Here is a 16,910-nt window from a genome sequence, read left to right as displayed (position 1 = left end):
CAGGAATGCACAGTGTCTTCTCAAAGCTCCCTCTTGCCAAAGGTGCTAAGGACAGCATAAGGACCCCGACACTCTGCCCTTCTGCTTCTCCATCTCTGCCCGGCCAGAGCTCTAGAGAGGGGCTGTCAAGAGCACACTCAGATGGATTCCAGAGCAAAGGCAACCACGTTTCTGGCTATCATCCTCAGATACAGATCAGGGACAGCAAAAGACCCACATGGACAAGCTCCCCTTTCTCAGGTTAAAATACCCCTCAAGGCAGCAGTCTCTAGACAACATGGTGCCATAAGTGACTTCCCTTAACAACACGATGTATTTCCACTTGCCCTCCCCCTCCCCCGCAAAAAACTGCTTGCCTATTAAAAAGGGATCAACATTCTAACCAGACTTAAAGGCTTACCCTCTCCTGCCAACACCAACCCCAAGGGGCAATCAGAATGCCACCTGGAAAGGGTATTTGATTTTAGCTTGCAACTCAGACATCCTCTAGTCTGGGTGACTTTCAGCCCCAAACAGAGAGGAAAAAAAAAAAAAGACAGATACAAGAATTCTTGCGGCAGCACTATTCACAATAACAAAAACTTTGGAAGCAACCCAAAAGCCCATCAGCAGGAGAGTGGATAAACAAACTAACCAACTTTCACACCGGAATAGTATAAAACAAAGTGAATGAACTACAGCAACATTAGCACTGAGTGTATATTACAAGTTTTCAATAACTGTCTTTTGGGTGCTACTCACAAGACCAATTCATTCCTCAAGACCTCTCCTCCAGAAGACTGCAAGGATTGTCTGAATCTGAAGACAGGAAATCTGAGTGAAGGAAATGCTGAAATGCTGGTTGAAATAAAAATACTAAAATAAAATAAAATCTCTTAACCAGGCTTCCAACTTCCACTGAGCACTTACCCCCAAACCATCTGAGTCCCTTCTCTCTCTTTTTAAGTGTAACGTATATACACGTGAAGTGCCCAAGTCTTAAGTGTACAGCTCAATGAAAGAGTCATCCTTTTAAAGTACAAATCTGATCACAGCACTTCCTTTGCTTTGAACCCACGATGGCTTCTCAGTACAAGTGGAATCAAATCTGGGACTTCCCTGGCGGTCCATGGTTAAGACTCTGAGCTTCCACTACAGGGGACACGGGTTCAATCCCTGGCTGGGGAACTAAGATCTCGTGTGCCACAGCCAAACAAAACAAAACAACAAATGAATCAAATCCAAACCACTTTTCCTGGCCTATAAGTTGCTGTGAGGTCTGGCCCTTGCTAACCCCACTGACCTCACCAGGATCCAGCCACCCTAGCCTTCTTTCTGTTCCTTTAGCACACCAAGCGCATTCTGACCTCAGGGCCTTTGCACTTGCTGTTCCCGCTGCTGAGAATGCCCTTCCCCTAGATCTTCATATCAAGTCTCAGCTCACAGGTCACCTTCTCAAAGCGGAGGGCCACCTGGTTTCCAAAAAAAAAAAACCTACTCACAAGTCATTCAGAATCCCAACACCCTGTTTTATTTTCTTACCATATATCGCTATTTTACAGACTTCTTTCTTTTGTTTTATTTTTTTTACATATTTATTATCTATCTCCTCCTACTGACTGTAAACTCCACAATGGTGGAGACTCACGCCTATCTTCTTCCCTGAGCCTGGAGGAGTGAGTGCCTGGCACCAGGAGAGCCCCCAAAGGATATCTGCCGAATGATGTATTAATTTCCCACGACCCCCTTTGTCCAGGGCCCCCGAGTTTAGAACCTTACTGTTCTTTGATCTCAACCCCCAGTCGAACTATTAGCAGTTATAGGGGGAGGGACACCCTCTCCTGCAGCTTCAAGAGAGCTGAAGACCCCCAGAGAGCCAGAGAAGTCTGTCTGGAGTTGGAATATAAAATATAAGGTAAAAAATAAAATAAAATAAAGTAGAACATAAGGTGGGGTGGGAGACCCAAAAGGTGGTGGGAGAGGCACAGACAGGCAGCCTTCCTTCCCCATCCTGGAAGCAAAGGTGCCGAGGACAGGCAACCATCTGATCGCCCTGCCGAAAATTCCACGTTAACTTTTCCCCGTGGCAGGAAGAGAAAAGGAAAGGAAACCCCGCAAGTACAGGCTGTTTCTAGAATTTCTCAGCTGGTCATGGAAACTCTGAGTCCCGGTCCCGTTGCTCACAATCTCTCTCAATGTGCCAACCGCACACATCCTGAAGTGCGGGGGGATGGGGTGGGGGAGGGGCTCGTGGCCGCTGCCAAAAAGAGGAACTGGTGTGAGTAGCCAAGGTCACAGGCAGAATCTGGCCAGCAGAGCGGTGCACGCCACGGTTTACCCATGGTCAAGGCCTCTGCCGTGGGAAGCACCTCCACGGCATCTGGTGGATGGCAGGGGGCGGCCGAGGAGGGAGGAACAGGAACGGGGACAGAACCTGCTCCTAGGGCTGGTCAGGCTGCCCCAGAGGACATTTTGGCTGGTGGCCCGAGTCTGGGGGAGCAGGCGACTTTGTACTTTTTGCGCTTTTCTGGGAAAGGTGATGAGAACAGTTGTGGCTTGCTATCCTGGTTAATTCCCCAGGGACCTGGTATCCGGAGAACTTGCCCAGCCTCTCAGAGGGAAAATGGTCAGCACTGAAACACACATATGCCAATCAATGTCACTGGCCGGCCTTCAGGAAGCAGGGGGAGAGGAGGAGAGGCAGGGAGGGAGTCCAGGGCCTTCTGCCGCTGGCTCGTCCCTGGTAGAGAAAGCCGGGCCAGCCTCCCTGCAGGCCAGCACGGCTCCACCTCGCCCCAAGCCTCACGTACTCTGTGCTCTGAGAAAAGCGAGTCCCGGGGGCTGGCCGGGAGCCCTCTCGCTTCCAGGAAAGGAGGAGGGTAACCTGCAGTACAGCCTGCTCCCTGGGATTTGCAGGGCTCTCCTGATTAGCAGGTCACACGTGCCCCACCTCACTTTCTCCCATACAAACCAAACTTTCAGGCTTCCAGTAAAAGTGAGAATACAACAGTGGGTTTGGGTTTGGGTCTGGGTTCGGGTCTGTCCTCCCCCGCCTTTGGGAGAACAACACAGAAATCCTGGAAGCCAGGGGGTAGAATGCAAGGCCTTCAGGTGAGCTGGCTGCCTCCCCGCACCCACCCAGCCCAACCTGACAGCAGGGCATAAGGAAAGACCACAAGGGGAGAAGGGGACCTGCCTAGAAGGAAAGGAATCAGTGAGATCCAGGAGCAAGTTGGCCCAGGGCCAGTCCCAGCCCCCAGGGCTGCAGTCAACAAATATTTATTAAGAACTTACTACATTGGGATTTACATATATACACCAATATGTATAAAATGGATAACTAATAAGAACCTGCTGCATAAAAAGATAAATAAAATAAAATTCAAAGAATTTTTAAAATAAATATAAATAATAAAAATTAAAAAAAAAAGAACTTACTACACAATTTGTTAAACTACCCTTCTGAGAAATTTACTACTCCTACTATCTGTGGGTAAGGATGCCAGCTTCATAAGATTCTCGCCAACACTGAGTATTAAAATAGGATTCCAGGGCTTCCCTGGTGGCGCAGTGGTTGAGAGTCCACCTGCCGACGCAGGGGACACGGGTTCGTGCCCCGGTCTGGGAAGATCCCACATGAAATAGGATTCCATCTTTGCCAAATAGGTTAAAAACCATTTTCATCATTCTTTTAATTTGCATTCCTTTGATTACCAGTGTGGCTAATTGCCTGTCATTCTCCTTTGCCCATTTTTGCTGACCCCCATTTATCTTTTTTTTTATTGGTGTACTTAAGAGTTCATCGTATGGTAAAAATATTAACCTTTTGTCACATGTTACAAATACTCTTCCTAATTAGTCATTTGCCCTTTAATTTTATTAACTGGTCTTACAAAATTTTAAAATAAAGCCAAATATATCCCACTTTTCCTATAAGGTTTCTGCTTTTAATATCATGCTTGGAAAACCCTTTCTCACCCTGAAATTACAGAAATATATACCTATTTTTGCTTGCGTTAAAAAAATTTAAATCTCTAAGTCATCTACAATTTAATTTGACATAGCGTGACAAAGAGAATCTAACTTAAAAAAAATAGCCAATTATCCCAATGTTTTTTAATCAACAGTCTATTGTCCTTGTAAACCTCAACTGTGGAGTCTATAAAAGGTAAGAACCAGAGGTGAAGTCAACTATATCCTTTGCGCTAAGAAAGGCCACAGGTGGCTGTTCTGTTGGTGAAATCTAAGGGCAAGGCTGTGGCGCCATCTCTTTCTCTTCCTCCCTCCTGCTCAGAGGTACAGGCTTGACTATCACGAGAAGGAAGTCCTATGTGCTAAGGATGGCAGAGCAGAAAGATCCATTGAAGACAGCCTGGGTTCCTGCAGGCACCACTGAGCAGGAACTCAGCCTCCCACGGTTAATCGCCAGATGCTTTACATGCTATTTGCCCAAACCAGCCTTGACTGGACTCTGGTATTTGCATCTGAACGCTCCTGTAACTCATCCACAATCCTGTCTTCCCTAATCTTATAATAATAAGAATTGCTCGGATTTATTGGTGTCTGCCAGGTACTGTGCTAAGCGATTTGTTTTCATTATCTCATTTACTCTCTTCCCAACAACCTTATTTTAGATTCCACAGTACTTCCCTAATTTTAAGTATCAATGACAGCTTTTCAGAGCAGAAGAAGATACTGCATTAAATGTACACATCACTGAGACACCTCCCTATTTCAGAAACATGAAAATAAAACAAAAAAGCATTTTAAAATTGAGGAAATACGGTAACAATCCCATTTTACAGATGCGGATACTGAGGCTAAGAAGACTTGCTCAAAATCACACCACAACTAGTAATAAATAATACCATTGTTGTTTGCTAAATTCCTACATGTACTGAGGTCTGTTTTTGGACGTTTCTGGTCTGTTCTATTTATCTATCCTGTGTCAATGTCACATTTAATTTTTTATTTTTTCTGGTAAAGCAAGTTCAACTTCACTATTTTCTTTTAAAAATTGTTCTTGGCTATTCTTACACATTCATTCTTTCAGAAAAAAACTTTTAAAGTCATCTTATATGAAAAGACAACCCTCAGAATGGGAGAAAATATTTGCAAACGAAGCAACTGACAAAGGATTAATCTCCAAAATATACAAGCAGCTCATGCAGCTCAATATCAAAAAAACAAACAACCCAATCCAAAAATGGGCAGAAGACCTAAAGAGACATTTCTCCAAAGAAGATATACAGATTGCCAACAAACACATGAAAGGATGCTCAACATCACTAATCATTAGAGAAATGCAAATCAAAACTACAATGAATGGGCTTCCCTAGTGGCGCAGTGGTTGAGAGTCCACCTGCCGATGCAGGAGACACGGGTTCGTGCCCCGGTCCGGGAAGATCCCATATGCCGCGGAGTGGCTGGGCCCGTGGGCCATGGCCACTGAGCCTGCGCGTCCGGAGCCTGTGCTCCGCAACGGGAGAGGCCACAACAGTGAGAGGCCCGCATATCGCAAAAAACAAAACAAAACTACAATGAGGTATCACCTCACACCGGTCAGAATGGTCAACATCAAAAAATCTACAAACGATAAATGCTGGAGAGGGTGTGGAGAAAAGGGAGCCCTCTTGCACTGTTGGTGGGAATGTAAATTGATACAGACACTATGGAGAACAGTATGCAGGTTCCTCAAAAAACTAAAAATAGAACTACCATATGACCCAGCAATCCCACTACTGGGCATATACCCCAAGGAAACCATAATTCAAAGAGTCATGTACCACAGTGTTCACTGCAGCAGGACATGGAAGCAACCTAAGTGTCCATCGACAGATGAATGGATAAAGAAGATGTGGCACATATACACAATGGAATATTACTCAGCCATAAAAAGAAACGAAATTGAGTTATTTGTAGCGAGGTGGATGGACCTAGAGACTATCATACGGAGCGAAGTCAGTCAGAAAGAGAAAAACAAATACCGTATGCTAACACATATATATGGAATCTAAAAAAAAAAAGGGGGCTTCCCTGGACCTAGGGACAGGACAGGAATAAAGATGCAGACATAGAGAATGGACATGAAGACGCGAGAGGAGGAAGGGTAAGCTGAGACGAAGTGAGAGAGTGGCATGGACATATATACACTACCAAACGTAAGGTAGATAGCTAGTGGGAAGCAGCCGCAGAGCACCGGGAGATCAGGGTTCTAAAGAACCTAGGGGCAGGACAGGAATAAAGATGCAGACATAGAGAATGGACTTGAGGACATGGGGAGGGGGAAGGGTAAGCTGGGACAAATTGAGAGAGTGGCATGGACATATATACACTACCAAATGTAAAACAGATACCTAGTGGGGAGCAGCCACGTAGCACAGGGAGATCAGCTTGGTGCTTTCTGCCCACCTAGAGGGGTGGGATAGGGAGGGTGGGAGGGAGATGCAAGAGGGAGGAGACATGGGGATGTATGTATATGCACAGCTGACTCACTTTGTTATACAGCAGAAACTAACACACCACTGTAAAGCAATTATACTCCAATAAAGATGTTAAAAAATAAATAAATAAAGTCATCTTATAAAGTCCCAATACTGTGGAAATTCACCCCATGGAAATTATCCTGAATGGGGGTATTCAGCTTTAAGGAATTTGATACAAGTACATATTCAACAACAAATATCTATCAAGTACAAACTTTTGTGGGCACAGGGAATAGAGTAATGACCAAAAACACAAAAATCCCTGCCCTCCTGGAGCTTGCATTCCTTCAGGGCTCATAATAGTGAAAAACTGCAAGCAATCTAAACATACAATAGAAGGGGATTGCTAAAGTAAGGTAATCCATACAATAAAATATATGTAGTTCAAGTCAGAGATTAAGAGCTTAGGGTCTGAATGCGACAGACCTCAGTGCGGATCCTGAATCTGTATTTACTAGGCTTTGAGTCAAGTCACTACTTCAAGACTTATTTTCCTCCTACAAGAAAACAAAGCTACTAACGGTCTCTCCCGCAGAGCAACTGAGAAAATTAAATGCCCTAAATCTTTATCATTAATTAATGCCCTAAATCTTTATCATTCCGATTTAATGGAAAATAGCTTTCCTGCAATAGCTACAAAAAACATTTGACCTACCTTTATATTTGTTGTTGTTTGACAGTCTTCAACTTCCTAGCTTTATCCCTAAAAAAAAAAAAAAAATTAAATGAGACACTGAGTATAAACACAGTGCCTGATACAGAGTAATTGCTCAATAAACGTTAGTGAAACAACAAAGGATTAATCTCCAAAATATACAAACAGCTCAGGGAGCTCAATATCAAAAAAACCCAAACAATCCAGTTAAAAAATGGGCTGAAGACCTAATTAGACATTTCACCAAGGAAGACATACAGATGGCCAAGGGGCACATGAAAAGATGCTCAACATCACTAATTATCAGAGAAATGCAGATCAAAACTACAATGAGGTATCACCTCACGCCGGTCAGAATGGCCATTATCCAAAAAGCTAGAAGCAATAAATGCTGGAAAAGGTGTGGTAAAAAGGGAACCCTCCTACACTGTTGGTGGGAATGTAGATTGATGCAACCACTATGGAAAACAGTATGGAGGATCCTTAAAAAACTAAAAATAGAACTACCATATGACCCAGCAATCCCACTACTGGGCATATACCCTGTGAAAACCGTAATTCTAAAAGAGTGATGTACCACAATGTTCATTGCAGCTCTATTTACAAGAGCCAGGACATGGAATCAACCTAAGTGTCCATCAATGGATGAATGGATAAAGAAGATGTGGCACATATATACAATGGAATATTACTCAGCCATTGAAAGGAATGGAATTGAGTTATTTGTAGTGAGGTGGATGGACCCAGAGTCTGTCATACAGAGTGAAGTCAGTCAGAAAGAGAAAACAAATACCGTACGCTAACGCATATATATGGAATCTTAAAAAGAAAAATGGTACTAATGAACCTAGTTGCAGGGCAGGAATAAAGAGGTAGACACAGAAAATGGACTTGAGGACATGGGGTGGGAGGGCGAAGTGAGGGTAGCATCAACATACACACACTACCGAATGTAAAGCACTTGGCTGGTGGGAAGCAGCAGCATAGCACAGGGAGATCCGCTTGGTGCTTTGAGATGACCAAGAGGGGTGGGATAGGGAGTATGGGAGGGAGGCTCAAGAGGGAGGGGATATGGGGACATGTGTATGCATATGGCTGATGCGCTTTGTTGTGGAACAGAAACTAACATGGTATTGTGAAGCAATTATACTCCAATAAAGAGCTATTAAAAAAAAAGTATTTGGGGGAATGACATGGAAAGATGTTCACATGTTAAGTGAAAAAAAAAAAAGTCTACAAAACTATGTACAGCAGACCAGTTTTCCTTAAAATGTATGCATTCATAGAAAAAATTAAAAATATATAACTGTTATTTCTTGGTGGTGAGTTTAATGGTAACTTCTGTTATCTTTTTATTAGTCTGCAGTTTCTACAATGAACTTGCATTACTTTAACAAGAAGGTTAAGGGAGTTTCCTGGTGCTCTAGTGGTTAGGATTTGGCGTGCTTTCACTGCTGTGGCTAGGGTTCAATACCTGGTTGGGGAAACTGAGATCCTGCAAGTTGGGCAGGGCAGCCAAAAAAAAAAAGAAGAAAGTTCATTTTAGAGTTCAATTAGGAAATGGGGACGGCTTTTTTTTTTTTTTAATTTATTTTTGGCTGCATTCGGTCTTCATTGCTGCACTCGTGCTTTCTTTAGTTGCAGAGAGCGGGGGCCACTCTTCATTGAGGTGCGCGGGCTTCTCATTGTGGTGGGTTCTCTTGTTGCGGAGCACGGGCTCTAGAATGCGGGCTCAGTAGCTGTGGCGCATGGGCTTAGTTGCTCTGCGGCATGTGGGATCTTCCCGGACCAGAGCTCGAACCCGTGTCCCCTCCATTGGCTGGCGGATTCTTAACCACTGTGCCGCCAGGAAAGCCCAGGAAAGGCTTAATGATGACCAAGTGGAAGCATTTTCTCTCCCCTTTTTAAAGATCTTCACTTAAAGTCTGGAGGTGGATTCCAGTCCTAATCTGCCATGGGCTGGACTTCATTTGTGCCTGGTGCGCCAACCTGGCTGCCCCAGTGAGCAGGGCCTCACCTCAGTTCTCCTGAATCAGAGCTTCCTGGGTGAGACCCAGGTATCTGTACACGCAGTTCTGACAGATCAACCTGGCTCTTGTCTGGGGCACTGGTCTGACATTTCAGTCTAGTCAGGACTGCTGGACTAGACACAGACTAGCTCCGACACTCTGTGATTTACAGAAACTCTTTGAAGTCAGTTCCCCCTCTCTGCCAAATGGGTACTACAATCTCTGCCCTGCCCTTCCCACAGGGAAATTAACACTCAGTGAGAACTCCTTGCACACAGATGAACTGTTGGCATTGCAAAGTGTCTAGCATGTAGGGACTCTGAAGCCAGAGTCCTCAATCATTTATACTCACCTGGCCCTCAGATCTGTGTCAACACGAGGGGAGCAGGCAGCCTGAGGCTGGGCCCTTGCCTCCTGAACAGCCAGGCCTGCTCTCTGACTCTGGTCGAAAAACAAATCTCCCTTCTCTTTTGCAGCTCTGTGAACCACAGTTTACAAAGCACAGTTCCACCCATCCTGAGCCTAGTGGGTTGAATAATACCCCCACAAAACCAGGTCTACCCAAAACCTCAGAATGGAATCTTATTGAAAATTATGGTCTTTGCAGATATAATGATTTAAGGATCTCAGAGATGAAGTCATCTTGGATTTAGGGTAGTCCCTAAATCCAATGATGACTATGTTTATAAGATAAAGGAGAGGGAGATTTGGACACAGAGACACACAGAGGAGAAGACCATGTGAAGACAGAGGCAGAGATGGGAGTGATGCTGCCACAAGCCAAGAACACCTGGAGCCACCAGAAGCTGGAAGAGGCAAGGAAGGATTCCCCCTAGAGCCTTCAGAGTGAGTGTGGTCTTGCTGACCCCTTGATTTCAACCTTCTGGCCTCCAGATCTAATAAATTTCTGTTGTTTTAAGCCACAGAGTGTGGTCATTTGTTAGGGTGGCCTTAGGAAACTAATACTTTGATGATGGAATTAAGGCTCAATAACTTTTATCTGAGACTCTCTTGCTATGGTTGGCAAAATTCCAAGATGGCCCCCAATGACCCTTGTCTTTGTGTATGGGCAGGACCTGAAAATGAGATATCATTCCTGTTATTAGGTTACATTATCTTCCAAAAGGGATTTTGCTGGTATCAGCTGACCAAATTAGTTGACCTTAAGATAGAGAAATGATCCTGTATGGGTCAGAACTAATCAGGTGATAGGCTCCTCCTGGCAAAAGGGATTTGAACCAGAGAAGGATTCAACATGAGAGTAACTTTTCCGGTGTGAAAGTCCAGCAGACCCCGATTTAACCAAGTGATCCCGGAAAACATCACTAGTAATGAGACATCAACATCATGAATGCCTTGATACGATGCTCTTAAAAGGATGCAACATCATTTTTGTGATATTCTTGCTAAAAATGCATGACCTTATTCTAAGGAAGAAAGAGGAATGGTTACAGATTGAAGGAGACTAAAGAGAAATAACAACTAAATGCAACATGGGATGGCAGACTGGATCCTGGGACAGAAGAAAGACATCAGCGAAAATACTGGTAAAATTTAAGTAAGGCCTATAGTTTAAAGTTTTATACCAATGTTGATTTCCTGTTCTTGATAATTATACTATGGAGTGAGGGATATAAAGGAACTCTGCTATATTCTTTGCAACTTTTAAGTCTAAAATTAGTTTTTAAAAAAAGGTTTAAAATGAAAGGAAATGATTGAGCAGATTAACAGAGGTTGCCTCAGGGCCACAGGATTAGACTTCTCCCACACTTCTTTATACTTGTCAGTAAGTACGCATTTCTCGATATCAGGGGTAGGAGGCTGGATGGAGTAAGTGGACTGGTGCAAATGATGTAGATTTGGGGCCACTGGAGTTGCTCTGGATAAGAGCAGACTGGACCCCAAGACACCACTGCTCAAACGAGCAGCAGGTCTTTGATAGAGAAACAGCTAAGACTTAGAGAATATTGGTACCTTAGACCCCAGAGCCCTTCAAAATAACTGGATCCAACCTAAATTTCTAGCCACGTCACTTGCTCTTTCCTCCATCAGCCACCCTGACCTAGGGTGACCACCCCTGCCCCAGGAATATACATCTCAGTACCATCATCCACACAACTCTCCCGGCCAGGAGCCCTCCCTCTGTTCTTAGCTTTCAAAACTTCGCTCAATTCCACCTCTAGGAAGCCTTCCCAGACCACTCCTGCCCCTCATCGCCTTGCCTTCTACCGGCCTCTTTAAGTATCTCTTGTCTGTTCCACTCAATGGAGCTTAACGAATGCCACAGATAGCATGTTAAGTTTCCATATGTACTCAGCTCATCCCCACACATATTTTACAAGCCTCTTTGGAACAGAGACAGTGTTTGCCTGTCTTCATGGAGCGGGAGCTCTCTTAGCTGAGCTCTGCTGGCTGGGCCCATCCCTGCGGCAAAGAGGCCCCCTCTGCTGTCACCAGTCCAGGACTCATTGACCAAGAGTCTGTTGTGCCTCTTCCCAAACTCCTTCTTTTTTCTTTTTTTAAATAAATTTATTTATTTTTGGCTGTGTTGGGCCTTCGTTGCTGCATGCGGCCTTTCTCTAGTTGCAGCGAGTGCTACTCTTCGTTGCAGAGGGCAGGCTTCTCATTGTGGTGGATGCTCTTGTTGCAGAACTCGGGCTCTAAGCACACAGGCTTCAGTAGTTGTGGCTCGTGGGCTCTAGAGCACAGGCTCAGTAGTTGTGGTGCACGGGGCTTAGCTGCTTCGCGGCATGTGGGATCTTCCTGGACCAGGGATCAAACCCGTGTCCCCTGCATTGGCAGGCAGATTCTTAACCACTGCGCCACCAGGGAAGTCCATTCCCAAACTTCTTTATGCCAGTTGTTTGTTTTTATGATTCTAATTTAATTAAAGAGTAACTGAAATATAAACGGAGAAAAAGTTTTGATGTCTACAAAAATGAAACTAAGTGATCTAGAAGAGCAATTCTGAAACTGCGGTCTTAGATGACACCTAGGTTCACTGAGACTGTTTCAGGTCTGCAAGGTAAAAACTAGTTTTATTATAAAATTAAGATTTAAAAGCTTTTTCATGCTCATTTTTGAGGCTACATGAAGTGTGACGAATGTGTGTCTATGCAGTCTTAAGTTTTCTGAAAATTTCTAAGGTAGAAGTTTAGGGTATGAATATGTGTGTTCTCAGAGATTAACTCTGTTTTCAGAGATTAACTTGGTTTGTCCACCGAGTATTTACCAGCAAATGTATGCTATACCTATTTTAACCTGTTATCTCATTATCTAATAAATTATCTTGAAATCCTGAAGATGCACAAAAATGTAAAAATAATGCCACTTTTTCCTCGACTTTTTTTTTATTTTGGAAAGTTATTTTTCATAAAAATATGTGTTTTATGTTAACATGTCATGACCTTTATTTTATTCATTTAAAATAGTGAATGAATAAACAACCTTTTATATGTTTTAATTTTTAACATGGTAAATAACAGACATAGCCAATAAATGAAAGACAGTATTAAGGAATCCTAGGATCAGAAAGTTTGAGAACTGCTTATCTAGAAAGATGTGTTACAAATGGAAAAAAAAAAGATTAAATTAGGTGTGTGCATTAAAAAAGTAGGATTCTGCACATGGACTGGTTTGCAAATGTCTTAAATTCTTGCTCTATTATTATGTTTGGGTTTTTTTTGCAGTACGCGGGCCTCTCACTGTTGTGGCCTCTCCCGTTGCGGAGTGCTCTAGACGCGCAGGCTCAGTGGGCATGGCTCACAGACCCAGCCGCTCCGTGGCATGTGGGATCTTCCCAGACCAGGAACCCGTGTCCCCTGTATCGGCAGGCAGACTCTCAACCACTGCGCCACCAGGGAAGCCGTATTATTATTTTTTAATGGAGACTAGTTAACAGATGTATATATGCTGTCACCCAGCAATCTCACTTCTGAGAATTTCTTCTGTAGTCATACACATAGGAAATGCCATTTGTAAAGTTATTCACTGTAGCACTGTATGTAATGACAAAACACTGGAAACAACCCAAGTTGGGGGAGAGAGGGAGGCAACATATGTTGGTTTAAAAATTACTTTTGCTTTCCTATTCTGGAATAATATGCAGCTATAGTAAAAGAATAATAAAAGTATTTCTGTGCCAATGCGGAAAGATCTAGAATAGTTGCTAGGTGAAAAAAGCAAGGTGCTAAACAATGCCTAAAATGTTAACTTACAGCATTTGTAAAAGTGGGGTGGGGTACGCAGAGGTGAGACTTTTCACTGTATGGGGTGGTGGGGGGGGTGTAGTTGCTTTTTCAAGTTTTTTATCCTCCTGATCTTCGAACTATGTGAATATATAGCCTAGTGAAAAATTTTTTTTCCATTAAAAATTTTTTTCTTCCAGTTTTATTGATATAATTGACATACGGTGAAAAAAATTTAATAGAAGAAACAAAAATCACGGTTGTGATTTTTATATACAAACAATTTGCAAGTTTAATTAGGGGACCTAGAGACCCAAAGAAAAGGCTTAGCCCTAAATCAAACTTTGGCAAATAAAGATATATGCACATTGGGGGTGGGGGAATTGGATGAAGGCAGCCAAAAGGTACAAACTTCCAGTTATAAGAAAAATAAGTACTAGGGAAGTAATGTACAACACGGTAAATATAATTAACACTGTTGTAGGTTATATATGAAAGTTGAGAGTTAAATCTTAAGAGTTCTCATCACAAGGAAAAAATTTTTTTTTCTATTTCTTTAATCTTTTATCTCTATGAGATGATGTATGCTCATTACATTTATTGTGGTACTCATTTCATAACTGTATATAAATCAAACCATTATGCTGTACACCTTAAACTTACACAGTGCTGTACGTCAGTTATATCTCAATAAAACTGGAAGAAAAAACTGGAAGAAAAAAATGCATGCACATTTTTTTAAGGAAAAATGAATTGTTTAAGACATGGATTTTAAAAAAAAATTCCCAACGTTTAGCTGACATTTTTTATTAATTACTAATTCTGAGTGCATTGAGTAAGAACCTCTAGGGACCCAATGGTAATAAATTCAGGACAGTCACATTCTCATTCCACCAAACTCCAGGACTCTCCTGGGCCTGAGGCTGGAGGAAGGTTAGGAGGCCCAATGATGCAGTCAGATCTGAGGCAGGGAATTTGGTTTCCCACATAGGGGCATGCCAAGCGCTCTCTCCAGGCTGATTCTGTGGCCACCTTCCCTCCCACAGGGGGCTCTGCCTCTGGATCTCACCCGGGGCCCAACAAGGGGTCCCCCCCGGGAGCCTCGATGGCCACAATAAGGGTGAGAACAAGGCAGCTGGGCCTTGGAGACCTTGTGGTGAGGTTACCCTGCTCACCCCCAGGAGGGCACAAGGCCCCTGGCTGGCGGTAGACTCTGGACTCCTTATCTGCAGGCATTCTGCCAGCCCACCAGCCTCGAGGTCAGCAAAGTCCCATTGTAGACATCGAGAGTCCTGCCTGGGGCCCCATCACCATGACCCTTCCTCAGCCTCTCCCCACCCTCCTACATCTCCAGGGAGTCAGGAAGAGAGGGGAGAAGACTCCTCCAGAAGAAATTTCAATCCACACAAGCAGAGAACTTTCCAAATAAGCACAGGGACAACTGGCTCCTTTTTCTTCATGTTTTCAAGGAAAAGTCTAGAGGGGCTTCCCTGGTGGTGCAGTGGTTGAGAATCCGCCTGCCAATGCAGGGGACATGGGTTCGTGCCCCAGTCCGGGAAGATCCCACATGCCGCAGAGCGGCTGGGCCCGTGAGCCATGGCCGCTGAGCCTGCGCGTCTGGAGCCTGTGCTCCGCAATGGGAGAGGCCACAACAGTGAGAGGCCCGCGTACCGCAAAAAAAAAAAAGAAAAAAAAAGAAAAAAAAAAAGTCTAGGATTATCAGCCATTTTATCATCACACTTAGGAATAAAAACTGCACCTTTCTTTGGTCCTCTCAATCAAGGCTCTTGGTCGCTAGCAAACAATGTGACTTGGAAACACCAGTTAACCTCTCTAGATCCAGTTTCTTTAGTTGTAAAACAAAGGGCCTAGACTCAAAGATTCCCGAAGTCCCTCCAGTTCAATATCCTATCATGGGTGGTTCTGCAAAACGCTTAAGCGTTATTTTCTGCAGGCATCAAGTACGAAAAGGCTGAATTATTCTGGAGGAGATCCCAATTTCCAGACATATGGCACTGCCACTTAGATCGCAAGATCCTGTAAATATTGGACATGGATTGACGGTCCTCCTGGAATTGAGCGAGGTGTGAACAGGTAAGGAAGAGAAGAAGATGGTGTAAGGGGTTTGAAAACCGAATCAGTCCAATGACTGCTCTTTACTGTGCGTGCGCATGCGCGAACACACACGCACGCATGCGCGCAGATACACACGCAGTGTTAGTCCTACCCGCCTATTATCAGCCCGGAAACTGAGTATCTCCGTTACCTGAAAGAATCAAAGTAGCTCCCAAAACCAAAGGTGGAAAAAAAGTCTTTGTGGGACAGTGAATATGTGGAACAATCCCTGGCAGGCCACTGAAAAGAAGCCTATCCGGAAAGGCATGGAAATTGCATCCATGTTCCCAAGGAGGTGATGAATCAACCCTACGTCTGGGCTCATACCATTCCTACAACCCAACCTACCTATCAGCTCCTGGGACCCCTAAATAATCCACTCCATCCCAGAGAAGATGATGATAATGATGATGCAGATGACCACAAACCTCTACTATGCTCCAGGCACAACCACAACATGACGCAGAGCAGTGAGGACAGGTCTACAGAAGTTAAGAAATGTCTCCTGGGGGCTTCCCTGGTGGCGCAGTGGTTGAGAGTCCGCCTGCCGATGCAGGGGACACGGGTTCCCGCCCCGGTCCGGGAAGATCCCACGTGCCACGGAGCAGCTGGGCCCGTGAGCCATGGCCGCTGAGCCTGCGCGTCCGGAGCCTGTGCTCCGCAACGGGAGAGGCCACAACAGTGAGAGGCCCGCGTACTGCAAAAAAAAAAAAAAAAACAGATATGTCTCCTGCTGGAGAGTGATGGGCCAGGATGTGAACAGATTTACCTGGCTCAAAAGCCTGGAATTCTCCTGTCACCTTATACCATCTCTAGTAGAGTGCTGTCTTCTCTGAACTTGACCAAACACAACAGTGTGACCTCTCTTGTGTTGCTACCTTATTCTTCATGTATGGATGTTCTTTCTCCCCCACAACAAGTGTCTCTAGGAGTCAGGCCTCATCCCCTCTTTGCACTCTCCAGTGGCCAAGTGCAGAGCCAAGTACAGACCAGGCACTGTATATTTACATACTGAAGTGATGAAATACTGAGAGCCACGGGGCCCTGGTACCTCAACGTAGTCTTCTTGCCTAAATAACAAGGCCAATCAATTCTGTTTGGTGCTCTCTAGTCATACCTGCAACCCAGGAAGAGCACCACTAGTCTATATAGTGGCTATCACACAATTTATGAAAAACTCACCTCTGAGCCTCCAACAGGAAATGGAATATGCAGTTTTCAATTTCAGGTGCTAAAAGTTATGGGTCTTGACATTCTTTCTCTTGCTTCATTAAGTTTCTCTCAGTTTTTATGGCTCTTGTTTTAAGAGTTAAGGATTAATCGTAGATGCTATGGGTAAGAGACCACAGATCTAATCTGACTCCTTCTTCCAGACACAGGGCAAGTTAGGAGCAGAGCTGGGACAGAGGCCAGGAAGCCAGGCCAGTACCCACCACATTACCACCACCACTTCCTAGCAGCCGACCTAACTGGCCTGGGG

At 44.2% G+C, this 16,910-nt stretch overlaps 1 protein-coding gene across 1 annotated transcript in view; it reads right to left on the bottom strand.

Moving 5' to 3' along the window:
- Nucleotides 1-16,910, bottom strand: part of SLC39A14 (solute carrier family 39 member 14) — a 44,278-nt gene that overhangs the window by 26,922 nt on the left and 446 nt on the right. The gene's annotated exons all lie outside the window — the stretch shown is intronic.

The sequence above is a fragment of the Lipotes vexillifer genome, unplaced genomic scaffold (assembly GCF_000442215.2).
Source record: "Lipotes vexillifer unplaced genomic scaffold, Lipotes_vexillifer_v1.1 scaffold567, whole genome shotgun sequence".
Taxonomy (NCBI): domain Eukaryota; kingdom Metazoa; phylum Chordata; class Mammalia; order Artiodactyla; family Lipotidae; genus Lipotes; species Lipotes vexillifer.
The sequence above is the reverse complement of the archived record's forward strand: the minus strand, read 5'-3'. Positions and strand labels throughout refer to the sequence as shown.